The 22,496-nt window shown below is 46.2% G+C and overlaps 1 long non-coding RNA gene across 1 annotated transcript; it reads right to left on the bottom strand.

Moving 5' to 3' along the window:
* Positions 1-12,707: 12,707 nt before the first annotated feature.
* Positions 12,708-22,056, bottom strand: LOC128312870 (uncharacterized). Its single transcript, XR_008292725.1, has 4 exons — positions 21,805-22,056; positions 21,591-21,657; positions 19,245-19,436; positions 12,708-12,942 (listed from the first exon to the last, which is right to left on the bottom strand). It is a non-coding gene; the product is annotated as an uncharacterized LOC128312870 (long non-coding RNA).
* Positions 22,057-22,496: the final 440 nt, after the last annotated feature.

The raw sequence follows: 22,496 nt of genomic DNA, 5'->3' as shown, positions 1-22,496 counted from the left end.
CTGGCGGGAGCCCCAGAGACCGAGTTTTCAAGCATAAAAGGCAGCAATTCTGTCTTAAAGTTTGCGGTTTTTTAGTGGGTTGTGTTTTTATTTTGGCGGGGGGGTTGTTTTGTTTTCTGACAGATGAGGCAAGCTCCGTGCCTGGGGTCTCGAAACAACATGCTGTCAGCTGGTAGGCATTTTCTGCACTGCTCCCCCCCCCCCCATCTCTGATAAGTAACCTCAGACCTTCTAAAAGTCGGTTCGGAATATTCTCTGTGACAACCCCTCTGCAGCCTGTCTGAACTCACCCCAGGGAATAATCAGAGGGACTAGCTGGACTGAGGGGCCCTGAAGGCAGAGAAAGACTCGCGGGAGAGCGAGGACTTAGATCCCTGTGGCCATTGTCCCAACAAAGGGCGAACATGCAGATGCGGAGAACGGTCCAGAGTGGAGGTTCTCCCCAGCAGTCTTGAGACCTGAGACCCTCACCACCTGCACTCACCACGCTGACCTTTTGGTGTGTTGGCATCTTCATTGAACACGTGATGCGTGCCAGGTTCTGGAGCCATGAAGGTGAATAAAATGCCCTCCCAGAGATTCAGACTTCCTTTGAAAAATATGTGCCAGCACAACTTGCAGGACTACCTACCAGGACGCTCATGAACTTGATGGCAGTCATCTTTGATATCCACCTGTATGGACGGAGGGCCATCAGCCCACGAAGTACCCTGTGTGGAGGGGCTGTCCACATGGAAGATGTGGAATCCCACACCCCTAGCTGATGTGGCTGTGAGACGGAGTGTTTTTAAAACGTCCTCGAGGGAAGTTCATTTGCGCGTGAACGCTCACTCGCGGGTTACCTTGATTTTAAAATTTAATATTGAGTTCATTAAGTTTAAAATTTTTTTTAATGTTTATTTATTTTTGAGAGAGACAGAGACAGAATGAGAGTGGGTTGGGGCAGAGAGAGAGGGAGACACAGAAACAGAAGCAGGCTCCAGGCTCTGAGCCGTCAGCACAGAGCCCGACGCGGGGCTCGAACTCACGAGCTGTGAGATCATGACCTGAGCCGAAGTCAGACGCTCAACCGACTGAGCCGCCCAGGCGCCCCAATCATTAAGTTTATAAAATAAAGCAGTGTTCTTTCTTCAGCTTTGAAGTTAAGTTTCTAAATCTTATTCTGTTTGTAAAAGCCTAGCAAAAATTAATCACTTGTAGGAGATCTTGACGAACACCTAGCGTCATTTATTAACTTTAGGATTTCCAACCGTCTTTGTAATTTTGATACATTCTGTTTTCAGCCTTTGAATTGTCTGATTACCAAACAACATTTCCCAAGTACTCAAGTCTTATAAGTCTAATAGATTACACTGAACTTGTAAACACGATGATTCTTATGATATTGTAAAGGTTCAAGTACTATATATAAATCAAGTAAAAATCCAACTTGAAACAGCAAGTCTAAATCAGTGACTAAATTACTCATTTTAATTGTGATCGTAAAGTTTAACTACTATCCCAATTGACCAAACCCTTAAATGCAAAAATTTCTATATGAATCATACATTGCTTTTGTAATAATAATCAATTAATTAAAAATTATACATAACGATTTCACTTTTTTGGTAAAAATGTAAATGTTAACAACTACTAAATCTGGGTGGTGGGATCTTGCCTGATGTTTCTTTTTGTTTCTCTTTTTAAATTTTTTAATGCTTATTTTTGAAAGAGAGACAGAATATGAGCAGGGGAGGGGCAGCGAGAGAGGGAGACCCAGAATCCGAAGCGGGCTCCAGGCTCCGAGCTGTCAGCGCAAAGCCTGATGTGGGGCTCAAACCCACGAACTGTGAGATCGTGATCTGAGCTGAAGTCAGACGCTTAACCGACTGAGCCACCCAGGCACCCCTGATTTTTATTTTCTTGTTCAAAACTTTCATTTTCTAATGAATCACTTTTTAATCTAAAGAAGAACATAATTATAAAAAACATTGTTTTAAACATTTTTAAATTTTTTTTTTTTTTTTTTTAAGTTTTGAGAGGCAGAGAGAGAGACGGAGCATGAGTGGGGCAGGGGCAGAGAGAGAGGGAGACACAGAATCCGAAGCAGGCTCCAGACTCTGAGCTGTCAGTACAGAGCCAGATGCGAGGCTGGAACTTGTGAACCACGAGATCCTGACCTGAGCCGAAGTTGGACACTTAACTGACTGAGCCACCTAGGCGCCCCATAGAAAACATTTTATAAGTGGCTTGTTCTGGGATGGATCCCAAGCTGGATCCTGTGGGATGGTCCCTGGATTCCTAGACCCCTTGTGCGGCCTCCTTCTTGGGCCATCTGGAACCTGGATGCGCTCAGTCTCTGCAATGGGCCTGATGGAGTGTGCATTTCCTGAATCTATTTGTGCAAAGATCTTTCTTATATCAGGCTCTGAGGTTTGTTATAATTATTTTTTAATAAAGAGAGGAAATGTATTTCAAAAGCCATACCCCATAGTGTGAGCCTTTGGGACCATCAGGCAAATGCAAGTTTAACTGAAGAGAAGTACAGCTTAAAGCTGGTTTCTCAGAACCTGGTGGACAATTTGCTGTAACCAGCGAACTTGATGGATGTGCATATACTCAATTAGTTGACTGAATGGTGGCCTTCTGGAACAACAACATGGTTAAGTGACCACAATAAAGGAGAGGCTGAACGAAAGAATGAGGGACTGGGTTTGAAGGAGAGAGGGCCTCACTGTAACTCTTTTGTCCTTGAAGCTGTCTGGCCTCCATCTCAGTGCTACAGTCTCTACCCAGCTCCCCACATTCCCAAAGATCTCATTAGGTGCAATCATCCGGGACCCTCTGGTTTCCTTTCTGAGTGCTCTCTCTTCATTTTATTTTGCGGATGAAACATGGCACCTGGCTTACGGCCTATTGTTCTCAGGATTTTCCAACCAATCTTGCTTTTTTTGGCTTCCTTCCTGTGGAATCTAAGAACATCGAGCCAGACTTGAGTCTTAGGACACCCTGGGAAGGATCAAGGTCCTAGGAATGCAAATCTCCCAGCCTCCGGAGGAAGACATTCCAACTCCAGATCTTAAGGTCTCTGTCTGTTGGGTGAGAAGTTCTACCACAGCAGGAAGTCTACTGGGAGGCCTGGATCTCCTGCTTCACAGTGCCTGGGTCCTGAAGACCTGGTGGGTCTCTATTCTTAGGCCATGGGGATGCTGGGGAATGGGAGGCACTTACTTGCACAGCTTCCCGGCTGGCTGGCATTCTACTGAGGAAGTCTGATGTTTGCCTGCTCGCCATTTTACGGTTGACTCACCTGGTTTTGCCCTTATTTCTCTGGCTTGCCTGAAATAGGCTGATTCTTGAGAGAGCTTTTGTTGAAATAAATTCCTCCCCAGAGGCCCATTCAGATACAGGATCTGAGAAAGAAGGAGCCCACGCCTCTTGCGCCAACTGAAGCTGTTTCCATGGACAGGATTCGCTAAAGAAGGTGCTGGATGTTAGCGAAGGTTTTGTTAATTGGGAGCTCCCTGTACGTCTCTCGTTCATCAGTTTCAAATCACATAGTAGATCTGTTGTCTACTTACCTTGCTTAAAGGAGCATATCAGAGGAGTATTTATTCTTAAAGGAAAGCTCAGGGGTTACCCTTGAATTTCAGAGTGAAGATCTGCCAAAATCTATGGCAAAAAGACTGAAAATAGAGGCAGTGTTTACTTGTCAGCAGCCTCTCTTGGCGTGTTATTAGCTCTTGGCAGGAAGTTAGAACATCACCTGCAGTGACAAGCTAGAATGAAGGTAGGGGCTGCCATGACCACGGAGACAGAGCCTGATGAGCGTGTGAAAAATGGTCCTGTTTGGGTCAAAGCTAATAAACAAGAGAACATTCTTTTTTTTAAGTTTATTTATTTATTTTTGAGAGAGAGAGCACAAGCGGGAGAGGGGCAAAGAGAGAGAGACACACACACAGAATCCGAAGCAGGCTCCAGGTTCTGAGCTCCCAGCTGTCAGCACAGAGCCCAATGCGGGCCTCGAACCCATGAACCATGAGATCATGACCTGAGCTGAAGCCGGACACTCAACTGACTGAGCCACCCAGGTGCCCCAACAAGATGACATTCCAGTTAGAGGTCAACTCTTCCCTCAGGATTTGTAGAGTGGGCTTAACTTCTCAAGGACCTTCACCTGTGCAATTGCTCCCTTTGACTTGGGAGTAGGGCGGGAAATTAAACCAAGGCCATCCCTCTCTCTTTCTAGGGTGTTCTCTTGCTTCCTACCCTTCCAATTTCCATAATCTCCTAGATTAAAATTGCACACTCACACTGTAGAGTGTCTGGTCCGTGATTGGTATTTGATAAATATTTGCTGATTAAATCAGTAAATGAATGAATGCCAAACTCGATTCATCCTTTAAGGCTGGGTTCAGATGCCACATCACCACATAATCACCCCTTGAACTGGCTTACAACACGCCACAACACAGGGGGAAAACCCAGAGCCTTGGAGGCAGGCCAACTTGGTTTCACACTCCACTTCTTCCACTAATTAGTTGTGTGTTTTACTTCCCTCAGCCCGTTTCTTCTTCGTCATTATCACTGTAATCATAATCGCCATCATCACAATAATGAATGCTCTTGAGTGTTTACCATGTGGATTGTGAAGCATGTGGATTGCATCACCATTTTATCTATCTATCTATCATCTATTTATTTTCATCCTTTTAATCTTCACAAAACTCCATTCTGCAAATTCTAATATCTTCAATGGACAGGTTAAGCAACTGAGGCACGCAGAAGTTCAGCAGTGGGAGTAGCTACCTCTTTGTAAAACTCACTGCTTGCCAGGCACTGTGCTGAACATTTTTAATGCACTCGACCATAGGAAGACCAATGTGTCCCAGTTTGCCTAGAATTGCCCTGGTTTTAGCGCTGAAAGAGCCATGTTCTGGGAAAACCCTCAGTCCTAGGAAAACCAGGGTAGTTGATTATCCTATTCAATCTTCCTAACCAAATATGAGAAAGGTATTATTCCTCCTACGTACAGATGAAGGAATGAGGCGCAGACAGGTTAAGTAAATTTGCCAAGTCTGTAGAGCTGGTAAATGGAAAAGCCAGACGTTTTGGTTCTCTGAGTCTCCGGGTCTGCATCTCAAAGGATAACCACCACATGGTGCTTTCTCTCTGGAAGGAATGGGGAAATGATTCTGCCCTCACTGCATGGTTGGGATACCAGATACTTTCTAACATGTGGTAAGAACATAGTGTATTACTTTTCTACCCCGTGTCACTCACAGCTACTGCCTTATCTTCCCCTTTCTCTTTCCTGCAAGAGCCCCAAAGAATCACATCAGGTGGGCTCCATCTCATGACTTCCATATGCTGCCCGTCCATCCCAGTCTGGCTTCTGCCCACATCCTTGTCCAGGGAAGAACTCTAGTCCAAGGTCATCAAATGATCTGTACATTGTTCTATCCATTGGTCTCTTCGTTAATTCTCACTCCACTTTCCTAGACTGTAAGCAGCAGTCCATCTATGTTTTTTAAAATTAAAACAAATTGAAGTGAGTAACTCCTGAGGCATTCGGCACCTCTGACCTCTCCTTGACATTCTTTTCTGTCTTGGTTCCCAGGTCTCAGTTCTCCCACGTGTCTGAATGCACTTCTGTATCTTTCTTCTTAACTACTGCTGTCCCTCGGAGCCATTCCCTCTGGCCACCAGGGCTCTCACTAGGTAGACTCTCAGTAAGCCGTCTCATTCATTTCCCACATTTAACGGCCGTGTTTATGCTGGTAAAATTCCAACACATTTCCCCTGAGCTTCATACACATACATCCAACCGTATTGGCAAAGGGAGCATGGGTCGTGATGCAGTAACAGTATACCCTCAACTCTGGGGTTTCACATATCATTATTTCTTGGTCATGAGACAGGTCCAACACAAGTTGGTTGAAGAAGTGCCATAGAGTCACTCGGAGGTGGAAGCCACATCTGAACACATGGAGCTCCTCTCCTCTGCGGCAGGGGAGTAGGGAGCTGGCTGGTTTCGCAATGGCTCTTAAATGTTTTGGCCTAGAAACAACACAGATCACTTGGGCACCCGGTCCATTAGCCAGAACTAGTCATGTGACCCTGTCAACGGTGAAGGTGCTGGGGAGGTAGGGAGGTGAAGGGATTCTGTTTTAGAAAGGCTCTGTCACCGCTGTTCTTCTGTTAGGTTCCACTCCTGAATAAACCACAGAAGCTGTGTTCCTACTTCGTGGGGAAAGCAAGAAAGTTCATCATTCTCTGAGCTTTTTCCTAGGCTTCAAACACCTGATAACACCTAGGAAGAGCCAGATTTCAGACATGTTTCGTGATATCAGCTTCAAACAAACTTCAGCTGATACTGGCATCAGTATCCCTACCTTCAGTAATTTACAGAATAATACCTATTGTTCACCTGACACTTGCCTTTCATTGGGCCCTACCTCGGATTCCTGAAGGAACACCTACCCTAGACCCCTTTCCGATGCAAAACCCTAACCCCAAGCAATGGTGAGACTCATCCTTCTCTCCTTTCTGAGTCTCCCAATACTCCATCTGCTATCCTCTCTCTGTTACTTGTGCTATTCAGTAAACTCTGTTTTCACTTTCTCTGGCTCGCACTTGATTTCTATCCTGTGTGAAGCCAAGGGCCCCCTGGGCTGGTTTTATGGGACCTTCCCCTGGTTCTCAGACCCAGCCCATCTGCATCAGTGGGAAAAAGGAGACTTGTGAGCAGTAAATGTCTTGGCCACATCAATAGTCCCCAGACACTTTCACGTAGAGTTTACTAGGGCAGTTGAAGTTCATCGGGTTGCTCACAGAAGTCCTTGTCTTCATTGGCGAAACTGTTCCATCTTCTATTTTCCTACTTGTCATAAAAGGGCCGACATCCACACTGCATCCCGAGCTGTAAGCAAGTCTGATGTGTACCTCCGCTTTCCCACTTTTGGCCGCTTGCGAAAGCTTGCTGACCTCACCTCCGTGACTCCTCTTGTCCTTGGCCTCTTCGAACCTGCCTGTTCTCAACCTACTGCTCCAGATCAGTTTCTTTGCTTCTTTCTCAATTTTTGTTTTAGCTTCCAGACTGCCTCCTCTACTCCTGAGCATCTTGCTTTTTATACATCCTCTCCAATCTATCCTTCCTAAGGCCGGCAGAGAAGTTCAGTTTGGAGTGTTCATCCAATCGCACAACGTGCTTGCTTAAATACCTTTCTTCCCAGGCCTCCCAAACTCACTTCCTCCAACACCTAGCTTCTTTTGCCTCAAACGTACTCCTGAAAATGACCCTCTTCAGGTACAGGACTCCTGCCTTTCCAGTTGCGCAGCCAAAAATCTTGAAATCATCTTGAGTCCTCTCTTCTTCTCAATTCTGCAACTTATCTGCCAGCAAGTCTCATTGGCTCTGCCTTCAAAGTATGTCCAGAATCCAGCCACTTCCCACTGGCTCTTCTGCTTTCACTCTGGTATAGACCCCAACATATTTCAGCCAGCTTAATGCAAAAGCCTTCTAATTAGTGCCCCTGCTTCCTTTTCTGCCCCCTTTGGTCTGTTTCCTACATATTAGCAAGAGAGATCCTTTCACAAGCAAGCCAGTCTTATCGCTCAGGTGCTCAAAACCCTCCAGGGTCTCTACATTTCACTCAGGCTAGAAGCCAAAGACCTGGGGATCTGGAGGCCCTCTGCAATCCGGCAGAAGGTCTTCTTTTAGGAACATCCCCTGGAATCACTCCACCTGCTCACTGGTCTCTCTCCGTCTTCTTGAATGAACCAGAATCCTCTGCTCCAGGACCTTGCTATTGCCTCAGCTGGAGCCCCCATCTACAGAGCTTACTGGATCTCTTCCTTTGAAACTGTCATCACATGTCATTTTCCACTGCCCTGCCCCCTGCCCAGATGATGTAAGATCCCTACCTCTCTTCTCACCTCCTTCCTGCCTTACTTTTTATACGTTGTGCTTCTCATCACCTAACACACTGTATAATATTCCTATTTATCTTGTTTAGTGTCTGTCTCTCCCCAGAAGAAGGTAAGCTATATGGGGCAGGGACTTTATTTCTGCCTTGTTTGCTGATAGAGCCCCAGTGCCGTAAAGAGTGCCAGGGATGTAGTATGTATTTAATGAATATTTGGAAACTGACCCGAGGATAATGGCAAAACTTCTTAATCCAGCCCCCACTTACTCTTGTAATCTCTCTGCTTGTCGTACTATCTTCTTTGGACTAACCCAACATTGTGGAAATTACAGTCTAGACAAGGCCAAACCTACTTGCGCATATACCTTAAACCACGGGGTATACTCTTGGCCCATCTACTGTGCCACCAAAATGGCCAAGATTTGTAATACGTATTATATTATAAAATGTAAGAAATACTACGGGCAGTTTAACTTTGTTTCTAAGCTTACTTATTCAATGAATACTTTCAGAAGATTTCTATTAACATCCTTTGCAATTATAGTTCCAGTTTGTGTTTTTTTCCCCACTGTGTAGCAATATTGAGTCTCTTACAATTCCCAGAATGCATCAGACTGTTTGGATTCATTTTGTTGTTTCCTCACTCTTGAATTACTAAATGCCTTTCCCTCATCTCCTCCCTACCCTTACACACACTCGTGTGCACGTGCACATGCACACACACAGCATACAATGTACATAAAACACATACCTAACACATAGCACACACATATACACACAACACACACACATACACACATATACATGCACATACATACACAACACATACATACACACAACACGTAAGACACACAACAGACACGTATACATCACACATATACACACAACACACACACCCACACAACACACACACATACATGCACACACATACACACAACACACAGTCCAGGGCAAAGAACGACTTTCCTTTCCTGCCTTGTTCAAGTAGTCACCTCCTCCCTGAAGCCCACTCTGATCCCCCACCCTCCTAAACTATTCTTTCGTGACCCCCACATGGCTTGGACAGATATTTATCAGAGTATCTGATTAGCTAATTTCAGATATGAAATCACACATCTATTTTACTCATTAGGTTTTAGCTTCCCAAATGCCTGGGCTGTATCATTTCTTCCTGACTTCATGCAGCCCTCTACTTCACAGATAGAAGACTGGGCCTCACCAACAGAATTGACCTTTTGGGCCTTCTGAAGCTAGGTCATAAGAAGCCATAAACGCTTCTTCTTGGTTCTCTTTGAGTTCTTGCTTGTGGGACACTTCCTTTCATCCACCATCTGCAAGAAGCCACAAACACATAGAGAAGCCGCTTGTAGGGATTCTGGTTGACAATCACAACTGAACTCCGAGCCAACATCAAGTGCTGGCCATGGGAGTGAGCCATCCCAGATGTCCAGCCCAGTTAGCCTTCAGATGGCCGTGGCCCCAGCTGCCATCTGACTGCTACCACATGAGGGACTTTATGTAAGAACCATCTGGTCGAGCACAGTCAACCCACAGAATCAAGAAAGACAATAATAAATCATTCCATTAGCCCACTAATTTTGGTAGTAAATTGTTTTTGCAGTAATAGATATCCCACCTTGCCATGTACATTGTATGCAAGGCTGGTTCCCACTTCCCCTTTCTGGCCAACCCTGCTGTTCCTAATGAAGGAAATTAGAACCTGAAGCCTCTCTCTTCCCATTCAAACATCTTGTAAGCTTTTACATCTGCCTGTGAGTAGTAACCCCCTTTAATCCAATTACTGTGTGGCTATTATGCACATCTCACTAGAGTCCACACAAAAAGACATCCCCTCCCTCCTCTTTCTCCAAAAGTTTCATTCCATTAGAAGAGAAGGATGTCTTTTTAGAAACCTCATTCTGTAAATATCATCTGCTCTTGAGCAGTATTGAAACGTGCTCTGTGAGCCAGTGCCTGGTGTGTTTAAATTGGTGGGGCACATTATTCTTTGTCTGTAGCCAACAAAACACAGCGACTTTCTTTCAGTGAGCTCATTTTAAGACTCCTACATGGCACATTCTCACTTGGGGAGTCTCCCCAAATGTTCCAAATATTGCCTGCCTTGTCCCCACTTGTGTACCTGCCTTCCTTCCCTAAGTGTGTGAGTTCCCAGGGGCTAGAAATGTGTTGTGTGTTCCTACACTGTGCTATTTACACTGCTGTTTTATCCCATCATGGCATTTGTTTTTCGTGGTCACTTGGTTTTCAATGACTTTACGGTTTAATCTCCAGAGGTCCACCCTATTTTCCTAAATCACAAGTAGTTTGTGGGCAGTATCACCTCCAACAAATTTGATCGTCCGTGTAGGGGAAGGGGTCACTATGGGATTTAGGATCCGAATAGTCAGCTCTGGGGCTTCCTAGCTGTGTCCCTATGCAGCTGGTGTGACCCCTCTGAGCCTCAATTCCCTCGTTGGAAAAGAGGCAAAATAGATGTCCTTCTTCTCCACGTCCTTGGGAATATCAAGCGACATACAGGATATGAAAGTTTTGGTGACCTTGCTAGATAACCTCTAAGTTAGCCCTCCACTGAGATTCTAGAGTAGGGCTTCCACCTCAGTGGGAGGTAGAACTGGAAATCAAAAGAACCTCAAACTCACTCTTACGCTCTTTTTGACCGTGTCTCTCCTTTTCTACTAAATTTGGAGCATCTGGAGGGCAGCAATACATTTGACTTATATTGAGCTCGCCTCCTCCACAGTGCCCATGTCAAACCCAAACATTTTGTAAATCCAAGAAGAAGTGGAATTAGACACGGGACAATTGGATCTATTGGCACAGGAGCTTTGGGAATAAAAGGGTAACCCCAAGACAATTGCTCACTTTTTCTGGATTCAAAGCACTCCATGATTTGTCAGATGTGTCCACTAAGGACAACCACCACCAGAAAATGAATTATTAGGTTCAAACCATTGAATAATTGAGGAAATAAATTATTAGGTTCAAAACATAAGAGTCCACACATGCATAATCTATAAATGACCAGTTATTAAAGAATGATTATTAACGTAGCCATTAAAGATCCGTGGCCCTTACTTAACAATAAAACTAACTCTCTGTTGCTTTTGCCCACTGGTCGTGGTTCTGCCCATTGGAGACCCTGCCAAGTTCTCACATTCCCACATATGAGGTTTCAGACATTTTGAGTCCCTGCCTACCCCTCCCCACCACATCTTCTCTTTTGCAGCCTGAACATCCCAATCCTTTCTTCTGTTCCTCACGCAGTTGTTTCCGAGCTTGTTGCCATGGTGGATTCCCTTTGTTGGGGGTAGTTATATTTGTTCCCTCAGTCTTAGAGCGCATCTTCTTAGCAACTTTATCATTCTGTTGCATGGGTGTAAGTCATAGCTTACAGAGAAACATACGATGGATATATCTAAGCCCTGCTGATATTTCTAGGTGTCTCTACCTTCCAAAGAGGCACTATGTTTCATCTCTGGTCTGACCCGAAGGCCCATGTGGAAGGTCTACTTAAAGCCAGAACAACCCTAAGCTTACAGGGCTTCTAGGAGCTCTGCAGAGACAAAGACCTAGAGCTCTTGCTTGGACTGTAGCACTGAATGGAAAATCAGAGGAAGGAGGGTCAGGATTGGAGGGAAGGAAGGAAGGAAGGAGGGAAGGAAGGAAAAAAGGGAGGGAAAGGAGGAAGGAAGGAAGGAAGGAAGGAAGGAAGGAAGGAAGGAAGGAAGGAAGGAAGGAGATGTTATCTTTTCTCAGATGCCTTCCACATTTTCAAGGATCACAGGATGATTCTGAAGTTGGAAGACCTTAAGCCATTACATTTTTCTTTGTACAGGCTTTTACCAATTGTCTCTATTCTGCCAAACACTGCTCTAGTCATCAAGGCTGTAGAGATCAAAAATGCAGTTCCTGCTCTTTAATCTCAACACAGTACAAAAAATAAACAAGTAAATAACATTATTGTAAATGAAACAGTAACTCACAACTGTTGGGCATGAAGCAATTACATGATGCCAAACTGTGCCACTGTTGCCTTGGAGAGGGCTGAATGGTATTACCCAGGAAGTGAGTCTCCTCTGCCCCATCCCCATCCTTACTCAGCCATGGTCTCCAACAGTGAAGACAAGGCCAGTCTAGCTGGCAGTTGTTAGATGTTGCAGACTTTGTGAGACTTGCAGCCACCTCAGGTGTAGGAGACGGATATGGCCATATGGCCATAGATCCTGGTTTACCTAGGACAGACATGGTTTACACTCACTTTCCCAGCATAATTCTTTAAATTTTTTTTTAAATGTTTGTTTATTTTTGGGAGACAGAGACAGAGTGTGAGTGGGGGAGGGACAGAGAGAGACAGGGAGACACAGAATCTGAAGCAGGGTCCAGGCTCTGAACTGTCAGCACAGAGCCCAATGCAGGACTTGAACCCATGAGCCATGAGATCATGACCTGAGCCAAAGTCAGACGCTTAACCCATTGAGCCACCCAGGCACCCCTCCAGTGTGATTATGAATAGCACACCTATTCACTCTCAAATACACTACAATCTAGATGACAAATTATATGGTCACCCTAGTGATAAGATATCTTAATCCCAGCAAGCTTTGAAGGAAGAAACTTCTCCAAACTTTACACAGCCCTAAACCCCATTTTACCCTGAACATCTTTCCTAATTTCCTACTGGCTCTTTCCATCATTTTTGCCAATCACACCCCACCATCAAGAATGGAGGTAGATGCTGATAGTGATTAGAAGACTACACTGTATGTTAACTAACTTGAATTTAAATTAAAAAAAAATAAACAAATAAATAAATAAAAAGAAAATGAGAGTTTTTGATGTTTGTTTTTTTCAGGGACTGCATTCCTAATTTTTCTCCTGGGGACGTTTATCACCTTTTGATAAGAGGCTCCTGAGAATCAGTGTTGGATTTACGTGTTCTGCACTTTGTAGCACCAAGGATCCTGCTTAGTTTCATCCTTGTCCTCTGAGTCACAAAAGAGGACAGCAAAACATCCTAAGACAAAATGAAATGTAGGATGTCATCGGACAAAACAAACCAGAGAGGAACATTTCAAACAAAACAAAAAACCCCCAGGCTGTTTCAGAAAATGTCATCACCGTAGAAAGGGGACAAAGAGGAACACAAGGTAAATTGGTGAGGCAGGTCTGAGATGTCCAACTCCCTAGTCAAAGAAAGTCAGGGATGACAGAGGTATCAACCATGATGAGGATGTTATTCAAGGGGATAAACAAGAAAAGCTGTCACAGCTGCTAAGGCAACCATTTCTTGCCCATGTACATCTGTTCAGAGAATCCCCTTCTCACAACCCTACCCGCGCTGTTTGTAACAGAAACCACTCTTGATTGGCCAAAGTTGGTTGGACCAAGGGGAGACCATTGACCCCAGAGAAAACAAGTCACAGCTGGGCTTAGCTGATCTCTCTCTCATTTTCCTCTCAGTCATTTGGGGTATGTGATACACCAACCCAATTGGTTGGTTGCTTGCATTGTGAAATCATGTGGAGTCACAGTGACTATTTCTGGTCTTTTTCACCTCCACTGAGAAAGCCAAAAACAAACACTGTGATGACCAAGAGTAATAGAATAACTCAGACTTTTGGTTCCAGTCCGTTATGAGGCCAAGCTGTACCTTAAGTTCTCGTGTGCCAAATGAACCCCTTCCATACTTAAAAAAAAAAACAAAAACAACTCTTTTTGGCTTTGCTATTTATGTGTTTCTGTTTCTTGTAAAGGAAACCCTGAATGAAGGAGAAGAGGGCGCATCAAAGGTTATCTTTTAAGCGAGACAGGCGAGTGACCGGTCGGGTTTCCCTTTGGTTATTTTGGTGTTGGCTGGCAAAGCCCATGTGGCAGGTAGCACAGCACCTTAGTGTCTCTGCTTGTCTCTGCATCTGTGAAATGGGGATCATATAATCTGCCTCTTAGGGGTTGTTGTGAGGGTTCGATGAGTTGAAATACGCAAAGCCACGGAACAGGTGATAGCACATCTGCCGAGATGCAGCCCTCTGCTCCCTCCTTGACTGCCAAAGAACACAGAACCCTTTATATACACAGGCATTTACGTGTCTGGGTAGTTTTACTGGAGATCTGGGGAGTTGGAGCTGGACACAGAGTGGGGGATGATCACAGAAATAAAGAGACCAGTGTTCCTTGGGGTCCTCTCCCCTCCACTGGCCTCATGATGTCCCAGCTTCATTCATCCATGGCTTCTTTCCCCTTTACTTCTCCATTAATAACACACCAGGCAGAGGAACCTGAAGATGCTTTGCCAAAGGACAGTTTTCTGCTTTCAGGGGGAATCCCTGGTCCTATGTACCTCCTCAGGAGGGTGCCAGAGAAAAATACAGGACGCCAGTTAATTTGGATTTCAGATGAACAACAAATTACTTTCTTGAAGTATAAATACATCCCCCAAATTTCTTGGGGTATACTTAACACTCAAAATACATTTGTTGTTTACCTGCTGGAAATTTAATTGACATTGAAAATTTAACTGGGCATGCTATATACATTTATTTGCTAAATCTGGCAACCCTATCCTTCAGGCCTTCTATTTTGCTCTTCGCATGTCATTTGTTTATTGCCTTTTTATTTCTGTCTCCCCAGCCCCTTAAGGGAAGTGACTGTGTGTTATTCATTTTTGTGCCCTCGGTGTCTAAACCGTCCCCAGCATTTAGTAGGTGCTCAGTAATGTGTTTGCTGGACAAAGATTCCACAAAGGCTTATTTTCTGCTCTCTCAACACTGCACCTCAGGTGCCCCCTCTCAGAGCTTATCAATCACGTTCCAAGTGCAAGTGTTTCATTTCGTGTCTTAGGCACCCACATGGCGCTTTTATGCTGAGAAGGCTCTGCCCCTCCTGTCCACGGCCTCATGTCGTCCCAATGTCTCAGCAAGGTCTTGAAATCATGAAAGGTCAGAGCCCTCCGATCTGTGCTGATTTGGGTCACCATTTCCTTGAGACTTCCTTCGCCTCTTCTTTGATTAAAGCTGGGTTTGCCTCACCTCCCGCTTTTTTAGCAATTACACTAATTAAGCTAATTTTTCTTTGTTCTCTCTTTGCAATTTGCATAAATGGCAAATTTATATATAGTGTCCCTAATTCTCCTGTAACTGCTTTGTAATTAGCAGGATGCTCAGGCTAAATATAAATAAGTACAGAAGGAAAAACAGCCTTCTGCTAAAGTACCGATAAAAGCTGGGAAACAAGAAAAGCAGAGAGAAAACAATCCTAAGCCCTGTTCTAAGCTCATTATGCCTGATTGGGTCACAGTTGGAGGAGACTAGCTAAAGGTCAGCTGCTGCCAGAGTGTCTGAATGCCCCGCCTCCCAGAACAATTTCAGCACAGATTTGGGACCATTTACTTGTAATAATACCACTGCACAATATTTCAAAGGGGCGGAGCAGCGGGGTATGAAGGAGACAGTGGTATGGCGGTCAGTGGTGCTGGTCTGTTTCCAGCCAGTAGGGTCACGCTGAGTTAAGGAACACCAACACCGAATACCTGGGTTCCCGATGCTTTCCAGTCGCCACACTCTAGAACACTCAGGAAGCCGATCATCCCGTCACTTGCCAGACGTGAAAGCATCCCAGTGATGGAGACATGCTTAAAAGATAGTATTAAATAAATACTGAAGACTTCCTTCCACAAATGTCCATTAATATACTACGACAGGGCTTATACTAGAGTCCTATATGAATCGGTTTGGTATAGTGATTACAGAGGTGGTCCTTGGATCCTGGTCTTAATCCTACCTCTAGCTGGTGACCTTGGGCAAAGTCTCTTCTTGCGTTAAGTCAAAGTTTCCTTTTCTTCAGAGTGGGATACCACAGACTCGTCGTGGGGGTGCTTGGTGAGATGAGAGAGCAGCATTAAAGCACTTGGCCCAGTGCCTGAGCCCTGCAAGCCCTAATACAATTTGATGTTCAGTTTGTTAGGTCACATGACTCAGTCTGCATTGGTTTCCAGTGAACTTCATTGGTTTCAGAAGTATGTGGGCTCAAGACCTGGAACCTTGGGTGACCCAACCAAGGAACTATGGGAAGACCTGTCTAAGAAAAGAATCATCTTTCCCCTAAATCTTGGAATTGCGATCATAGTTATTGTAACAATGATGTCAATGCTTCATGTGTTTGTATTTCCAGAAAAGTCTATAAAGAGTCTCCTCTGCGACAAGTATTGCCCTAAGCACTGGGCGCACAGAGATGAATGAAACTCGGTCTTCGAAGTGGGGAGATAGATGGTTAAAGTGTCCATTCCAAAAGGGTGAGTAAGATCAATGCTGGTCTCAAGGACTCAGAAGAGGTGGTGTCCCTTTTGGTGGACCAGAGGCCTCCAAAGAAGGGTATGTTCACACCGCGTGTCGACATCGTTTCACTGTGGAAAGACGGTTTAGAACTCCTCTTTCCCCATTTTTTTAATGTATGTCTTTAAAAATGTATTTTTTATATTGCTATATTGTCCATTATATATTAGAATATGCATATAATTTATAAGTAGGTAATACATACACACAGGAGTGCCTGCTCAAAAATGTTTGCTAAGAGTAGAGTGAAATCAAAGGAAGCAAAGAAGAATGAAGATCGAAGGAAGAAAAAGGAAGTGAGGAAGTCTTCCCGGATGAGCAAGTTGAAAGCTGTAGCTCCATAAAGGCAGAGGCTGCTTCTCCCTTCTCCCTTACCACGTCCCCAGTATGTAGGATAATATCTGGCCTAGAGGGGCCACTTAGTATCTGTTGAATTTAATAGATGAGGTAAGAGGGTAGGAGAACAGAGGAGACACCCCCTGAACTGTCCATGTGCCATGATCTGAATGTGTGTGTCCCCCTTTCCTAAATTTATATGTTGAAGGACTAATCCCTAAGGTAATGGTATTTGGAGGTGTGGCCTTAGAGAGGTAATTATATTTAGATGAGGTCACGAAGGTAGGGCCCCCATGATGAGAGTAGTGTCCTTATAAGGAGAAGAAGAGACACCAGAGCTCACTCTCTCTCACATGCACATGCTGAGGAAGGCCATGTGAGGACAATGAGAAGGAGGCCATCTGCAACCCATAAATCGAGTCCTACCGAAACCTGGCCATGCTGGTACCCCTAATCTCCAGGGTTATGGCCTCCAGTTCTGAGAAAATTAAAGGTCTATATGTAAACCACCTAGTCTGTGGCATTTTGTTATGGCAACCTCAGTAAGACACCATGGTCACACGACCTCCAAGTGGCCATGACTTGTATGATTTCTTAAATCAGAGAAGGGGGAACAGGTCCCAGGAAGAAGGTTATGGGCTAAAGTGCACAGGCTGGAGACAGCCATGTGTTTGGGGAAGCGAAGCAGCTTGCCGTAAAGTAGGAGGCAAGAATGAGGTTGAAGGTGCAGACAGAGCCAGGCAACGGAGGTCCCTGGGTCAGGCTGAGGGGCTTGGAAGTGACATACATGCCTTTTGGTTGGTCACTGTCCAGCAGAAGTGGAGAGTATAGGACATTTGCACTAACAAATGGCCTTCAGACCCCGAATCTCACTGGAACTGGTTTCATTTCCCTCAAGATGTATGACCGAAGGCTGGTCTGAGACAGCCCGTTGCTGTCTGGGATACAGGAAGGTGGCTATGCTGGGGGACCACCCCTAGATTTGATGATTCCCTAGAAGACTCACTCACTCACAGGACTCAGCATATAGTCTACTCAGAGCTATGACTCATTACTGTGAAAGAATACAAAGCAGAATCAGCACAGGGAGAAGTTCAGGGGCCAAGTACGGGGGAAACCAGGTACAAACTTTCAAGAGTCCGTCCCGGTGGAACCACCCACAACGAGCATGATTCCTCCTGCGATGAGTCATACAACATGTGCGAAATATTGTCTACCAAGGGAGCTGCCTGCAGATTTAGTGCCCAAAGTTTTTATCGGGGCTGATTGCATAGGCATCCTATGTATCAAAATTCCAGACTCCTTGAAGGAAAGCAAGAGTTCAGCATAAACCACATTGTTTGTGCAAACAGTTTGGGTTCTGTGGGCCACCCTTATCAGTTAGCGGATGGTGGAACCCTCTTGAAATCCAAGTTCCTGGACACCAGCCAAGGGCCAGCTTTGCAAGCAGACCAAGAGACAGTAGGGATATCAGGTTCAGTCATGCTGTGTTAACTCCTCTTTGCAAAGTAGCCTTTGATGTTATCAAAAGATGTACTGAGGATAAGGAGGTACAAAAGAGAATATAAAAGTGGCAAGAGCCACTCTGACTTGGGTTAGAATTCCAACCTGGGTTTTTGAAAAATCGTAATAATGTTTTTATTATGTTTTATTCCTTATTGAATAATAGGTTTTATTATGCCTTATTCCTTAGCGAAATGGGATGACAGTAGTTCACGGTGTATTAATGAGAGTTAAATGGGATGATGTATGTAAAGTGCTGGTTTGTTCTGGCCTCTGTGCCCAGCATGGTGTTTGGCACAGGGAACACTTCCAGTCAATGTTTATTGATTGGCCCAGACAACTTCAAGCAGATGGTCAGTCAGCAGGGTGTCTTTCAAAACACTAGAGTCAAGGCTGGCATTGGTGGGCAGAAATTCTTCTCCACTGGGTGGATGTTTCCAAGGATGTTTCTGAGAATCTCAGAGACACTTTCTCACTTTTCCTGTCTGATAGAATCCAAAGATCCCTTGTTCCAATGTTACATCATTGGAAAAGTATTCTGTTACAGATACGTTGAAAAATCCAGAAAGGGTTTTTTTCACTGTGGTTGGGAGGAATATTTTCAAAAATTGGAGGGGGGTGGGGAAATTTTTTTACGAACTTTTTTTTATGAGAAATATTTTAATGGTGTCAGGACAGAAATGCCTTTTGTACCAAATGTAGCTCATTACTGGCTTCTCAAAGGAAGCCTTTGTTAGCACTCCCGGTAGCTGATGAGTGCCGCTTCAGCGTGATGTGAGGAAAGAATACAGATTTTGTCTGAATTCCAGACCTACTTCAAATCCTGGTCATCCTTTGTGTGTGACCTTAGACGGGCCAGTTAAACTCTCTCTGAGTCTCAGTTCCTTCTTTTATCAATGAGAACAGAAATACTTCCTGCTGGGTTTTGTGAAGAAGGTGAAACAGGATTTATGCAAAGCTTCTATGGAGTAAGTGGCACTAAATGTTATCTCTCACTGGAGGTAAAATTCGATTATTTAGAATTCCAATTAAGCGACATTTTCCCCCAAAGGCCAACTAATTCCAAGAGACCCCCCAAGGAAATGCCTTTTGATATTTGGTTCAAAATCATCATCATTGGCTCTTCCCCACTAAAAGACGAAGTACTCACACTGTATTGGGCAGGTTTGCTGAGTAACAAGCAGCCCCCAAATCCCAGCGGCTTGCAACAGACATTCATTTCTGTATTGCATCACGTACTGGAAGCTGCGGTCTGACAGTGAGTGCGTGCCTCTGCTCCATGTGTCTTCTCATCTGGGGATCTGGGCTGGAGGGGCAGCCCCTCTGAAGGACGTGTCCATCCCTGAGACCAAGGAGAAGAGCAAGAAGGTCAAGCCCAAATAAGCAATTGTGTGGGAAACTCCTACTCAGAAGCGATACAGCCACTTCTCTAGCCCATTGGCCAAAGCCCAAATCAATGGAGCAGGGGAGCACACTCCTCCCATGTGGGAGGGAACAGTGAATATTCTTGAACATTCATGTGATATGTTGCATATCTACTCTTCACACTCTTTGAAAATATCATCTTATGCTGCTCTCTCCTGATGTTCATAAACTCTTTTGGAGTGAATACAATTTGATCGTTTTTGTCATCTGAATTCAGAGTAGGCTCTGGGGCCTTGAATGCTGGGTACAGTCTGGTACAGTAGCATTTCCCGAAGTGTTCAGTTGGACATTATTAGTGTTTCCTAAGCTTGTTATCTGCCAGATCCCCACTATCCTTTTTTTTTTTTTTTAATGTTCATTTATTTTTGAGAGAGACAGGGACAGAATGCGAGTGGGTTAGGGGCAGAGAGAGAGGGAGACACAGAATCCAAAGCAGGCTCCAGGCTCCGAGCTGTCAGCACAGGGCCCGACATGGGGCTCGAACTCACAAACTGTGAGATCATGACCTAAGCCGAAGTTGGACGCTCAACCGACTGAGCCACCCAGGCGCCCCTACCCACAATCCCTTTTTACCTGACCGTCTCTTAGTCGGAACACACTCTGGGAAACAGTAATGAAGAGTACATAAGTTGAGAACCTGCGAGGTACAGAAATCCCTCACGAAATAGGTAGAGAGCCAAGTGGTTGGGATCGGGGTGGATTCACAGAAGCCAGAGGCGAACGTAAGGAATCCCTCCTGGGCACAGCTCAGAGTGTCTTAGAGCCAGCAGCCACAGGAAGGTCAGGTGGAAAAGGACAAAGCCTGAGAAGTGGAGAGGCCACACCCGATATCAGCTCTTTGCCTGGCTCAGAGTCTGGTCAACACGTACTTGTTGAATGACCGAGTAATGAACAGAGCCTGGGACCAGTGGCAGAAACTAGGGTAGGACAGGTGTGGCAGAGGCAAACAACGACTGTGGGTGGGGAACAGGAAGAGCAGAACTGGGAGATGAGGGGGTCTGGACCCAGCTCCTCAGCCTCCCCACCCCACAGCCCGAGCTGTGGTTTCACCAGACTCACACAGGTGTGAGCAGATGGTACCTCGCCTTAGGCACCTGAGATGTGTCACTTTCCTCATGTCCCAGGCTTCTCCGCTCCCAGGATGGACACTCTGGGCTCCCAGGATGTACTCCTTCTGAGATGCTTGCTACAGGCTTCTCAAATCCCACAGTTGGAGCACCCGGTTGCCCTTAGTGGCTCTCTTCATAACACAAGTGTGTCGGACTCGTGTCAGCTTGAACACGAGCTTGGGCTGCCCTACTTCTCCCACCCCCTCTGTGTCTAGCCTGTGTCCGTGCTCACATTTCCAAAGAGGTCACTTCCTCATCAGCCTGAGGATCTGTTCTCAAGGAAGGCCAGGCTCAGACACGACACAGCCAGTGACTGAGCCCACTGTCCAGGACAAGTGGGGGCAGGCTTTACATCGACAGGCAGGGACGCACAGCGGTCAAGGACACGGGCTGCGGCCCGGACCTTCCAGGTTTATATCTCTACAGTGTTCCTGCGAGCGTTGAACATGTTAATTGACGGAAGGCACCTAGATCGGGGTGCACACAGAGTGCTCTGTGAGCGTTTAGCTGGGTCCAGCTTGGGTGAGCCAGTGAGATAGAGATTAGTATCTGTATCTTAATCCACACGGAGGCTGAGCTCTAGGACTCCCTGCCGAACCTGCTGTGGTGTCCTGGTGCCGGGGGGCCTGGCCTCAGGGGACTTGTCCTTCGCCTCTGCTCTAGAGCACGTGTCATGTGCTTTGCGCACTTCCACGTGGCTCATCCAAGGATGAGTGGGACGCGCCAGCCGGCCCCACACGCGGGCAGCGTGGAGGCCAAGACACGGACGCTTCGCTGTGGCTTTCCGCTCTGGCTTCTGCCTAATTCACTCCCTCTCTTGCCTTTTCCTCCCCAAACCCCGGCCTCTGCTATGCAATGCGCTGTGACAGCCAGCCTTCCGGGCCACCTGGGGCCGAGTCCTCCTCACTGCCAATTCCCGGCTGTAAAGCTGTCGGCCTCTGGGCCTGGTTGGGTTAACTCACCTATGACCTGTGGAGAGGGCCCCGTGTGAGTCTAGAGGCGGCCTGTGTCCAGTTGGTAGCGTAGCACCTGCGGGGACATAACGGAAGGTCGGTATGTGGGCTTCACGCCCTCCTTCCCCACCTGGTACCCAAATTTCCCTGGACATCCCAGTGACCAGTGACTTCAGCTCCTGACCCTCCCATTCATGCCAGAGATCGGTTTCTCTTTTCTCACCTGGCCGGCCTTAGCACAGCCGTGGTTGTCTTCAGACACCGGCTGGGATTGGCCCTGGAGTCTCCCCTCAGGTGTCCCAGAACCCCACCGCTGCCCCCTCCTTTGGCAAGAGCCCCGTGTCCGGTGAAAACGCTTCTTGAAGTTCAATACAATACCAACGGAGTGCCTGTCAGTGCCCCTGACCCCCGCGCGACAGCAAATGGCCCGAGCTGCATCGAATGGAGAGGGACACCCATGGGTGGGAAAATGTATTGACTGTCCCCCTTTGCACGAGGTCGGTGGGAGTGGAGACCATAGCGGGAGGAAGGAGGTCACAGCAGGGCCTAGGTCGGAACAGGACGTGACAGCTCGGTCCTGGCAGGAAGGACAGGACGCACACTCTGGGCGTGTGGGGCAGGGAAACGAAGATCCCATTCGCAGAGGCGTGGGCAGGGGGCAGTCGCCTGGACCTGGATGGGGCGGAGTAGGGGGGAAGTTAGCAGATCGCAGGCAGAGAGCGCCTTAGAGAGAGGACCATCTGGCAAGAGATGTGACTTTCGACTCAGGGACACCGTGGACCACGGGCAGCAGCTACGCAGCAGAGAGGACCCAGCGCTGACATCTCTCTAGCGCCCCCTGCTGTCCTGTGTGCCCTGCCTCTGTTTCCAGGCTTCAGGGCTTTAGGGGGAGCCTCCCAGCCCGCTTGTAGCAGG

The sequence above is a fragment of the Acinonyx jubatus genome, chromosome F2 (assembly GCF_027475565.1).
Source record: "Acinonyx jubatus isolate Ajub_Pintada_27869175 chromosome F2, VMU_Ajub_asm_v1.0, whole genome shotgun sequence".
NCBI classification, from domain to species: Eukaryota; Metazoa; Chordata; class Mammalia; order Carnivora; family Felidae; genus Acinonyx; species Acinonyx jubatus.
This window is presented reverse-complemented; position numbering and strand designations above follow the sequence as displayed.